The sequence below is a fragment of the Schistocerca cancellata genome, chromosome 5, assembly GCF_023864275.1.
Source record: "Schistocerca cancellata isolate TAMUIC-IGC-003103 chromosome 5, iqSchCanc2.1, whole genome shotgun sequence".
NCBI classification, from domain to species: Eukaryota; Metazoa; Arthropoda; class Insecta; order Orthoptera; family Acrididae; genus Schistocerca; species Schistocerca cancellata.
This window is the reverse complement of record NC_064630.1, coordinates 314,119,719-314,122,318: the sequence shown is the minus strand read 5'-3', so window position 1 is coordinate 314,122,318 and position 2,600 is coordinate 314,119,719. Positions and strand designations below refer to the sequence as shown.

At 44.8% G+C, this 2,600-nt stretch overlaps 1 non-coding gene across 1 annotated transcript; it reads left to right on the top strand.

The window, feature by feature from the left end:
- Positions 1–783: 783 nt before the first annotated feature.
- Positions 784–867, top strand: Trnaf-gaa (transfer RNA phenylalanine (anticodon GAA)). The gene is given in 2 exon segments: positions 784–823; positions 833–867. It is a non-coding gene; the product is annotated as a tRNA-Phe (tRNA).
- Positions 868–2,600: the final 1,733 nt, after the last annotated feature.

Here is a 2,600-nt window from a genome sequence, read left to right as displayed (position 1 = left end):
CATCGTGCTCCGATCAGCCAATCTATGACCGTTGTCAGCGTCAGAGTTCAGCTTGGAAAGTAACTTAACAGTTTCTCTTCCAAATTATGCAAGCTCTGTATCATGCAAAGAATGTGAGAACTTAGTGCCACCGACTGGTCCATTGCAAATTTTTTCGACAATCGTCTGAATACTAGGGAAAGACGCAAACATCATCTTTTGTAAAAACGTGGACCACAATCTAAGTTTTGCGAGGAATCCCTTGGGTTTATCCTTAGCTGTCACAGTTTTCTCTTCTTTTCCTTGGAGGCTCTTGTTTAAAATATTTAGGAGGTTAAAAAAATCCCCGAGAAATGCTAATTTTAATAGCCAAACAGGGTCACAAAAGTAATTCGCATATCCAGATTTAGAATCTTGTAAGAACATTAACAATTCACCTTTTAGTTCCAGAACTCGTGTCAATACCTTATCTTTGGAACGCCACCTGACCTCTGTGTGATAAAGGATATTTTCATGGAGCGAATCCATGTCTTGACAAGTGATCCTAAACAGCCGAGTTTGCAACGCTTTACCTTTAATAGAGTTTACAACTTTTGTCACCTCTTTAAGAACATCATTTAAATCAGAAGCTAAAATCATGGCTGCCAGAACTTGTCGGTGAAGTAAGCAGTGTGTCCACAAAAAATATTGGCATTATTGAATTTAATTTCGCGACAAGGCCTGGTTTTACTGCCAGTCATAGCTTTAGCACCATTACTACAAATGGTGATATATTTTGTCCAGTCAATCTCGTAGTTGTGGCCCGCCTGAGTGGCCGAGCGGTTATAGGCGCTACAGTCTGAAACCACGCGACCACTGCGGTCGCAGGTTCGAATCCTGCCTCGGGCATGGATGCGTGTGATATCCTCAGGTTAGTTGGGTTTAAGTAGTTCTAAGTTCTAGGAGACTGGTGACCTCAGAAGTCTCATAGGCTCAGAGCCATTTGAACTATTTTTCGTAGTTGCGAGTGCTTGCTAAAAACATGTCATACAAACACTGGCCAGTAGTGTTCGCAGGGGGTGCTTTGCAAAATGAAAGGTCTTCCATGATACTTTCATCTGCTTCAAAGCGCACAGATACTATAAACCGAGCACAATCTGAAACTTCAGAATATTCATCAAACTGCAAAGCAAAATGTGGCCTCTTCTTTAATTTTTCGCCTAACTTTCCCGAATTCACGGGCCATATCGTTTATTCTGTGTTCAGTGGCATTATCAGAAAGTGGTATGCTTTTTCGGTTGTTTGCCTCTTGCTTACCTAACATAATTTCAGCCACATCCGGGGCAGCTGGCAAAATAAGATTCTCTGCATATGTACGCTGCTTCCCTACTTTAGCGACTCGGAATGCGACTCGGTAGCTAGCTAGTAACGCCTTCTCGTTGACGCTGGATAAATAAAACCAGTTAAAAATGTTTTTAAATCAGAAAAACGAATAAAATACAGAAACATTAAAACAATATTAAATCAACAAATAACATTAGTTTCATTACCTGAATCATAGTGGTTTGCTGCTGGTTAAGTGTTATCAGTTTCGTTTCGAAGAAATCCAACGGTTTATCAGCTTCCAGGGAATGTTTAGTTGAGAGGTGACGCAGAAGCTTTGATAGTTCCATACTCTCACGTGACAATACTTCCCCGCAAATTACACATTGAGGTTTATTTTTCATGACAGTAAAACCATACTTCAGATAACTGCCATCATAAAGTCTATTTTTTATCGATTTTTATTCGCTTCCGCACTGTCACTTGTACCAGAGTTGGAGGGCTGCACAGATCTTTTAAGAAACTTGTCCCTTATATGCTCGCTCAGAGCGAAGCGCGAAGACAATAATCATGTCCGTACTCGCTGACGTACTCGGACAACTGATTGCAGTGATCTGAAACGCACGACTATGCCCCCGCTGACCCATTTCCGCCCCAACGCCTCTACCGCGGCAAATAATATACCTCGGCTCGCAGAGCACTACGACCTCTTTTCACATTGCACTTGATTTCCCGATCAGTATAGTATCAACAGAAAGAAAATTACACTACTGGCCATTAAAATTGCTACACCAAGAAGAAATCCACATGATAAACGGGTATTCATTGAACAAATACACTCCAGGAAATGGAAAAAAGAACACATTGACACCGGTGTGTCAGACCCACCATACTTGCTCCGGACACTGCGAGAGGGCTGTACAAGCAATGATCACACGCACGGCACAGCGGACACACCAGGAACCGCGGTGTTGGCCGTCGAATGGCGCTAGCTGCGCAGCATTTGTGCACCGCCGCCGTCAGTGTCAGCCAGTTTGCCGTGGCATACGGAGCTCCATCGCAGTCTTTAACACTGGTAGCATGCCGCGACAGCGTGGACGTGAACCGTATGTGCAGTTGACGGACTTTGAGCGAGGGCGTATAGTGGGCATGCGGGAGGCCGGGTGGACGTACCGCCGAATTGCTCAACACGTGGGGCGTGAGGTCTCCACAGTACATCGATGTTGTCGCCAGTGGTCGGCGGAAGGTGCACGTGCCCGTCGACCTGGGACCGGACCGCAGCGACGCACGGATGCACGCCAAGACCGTAGGATCCTACG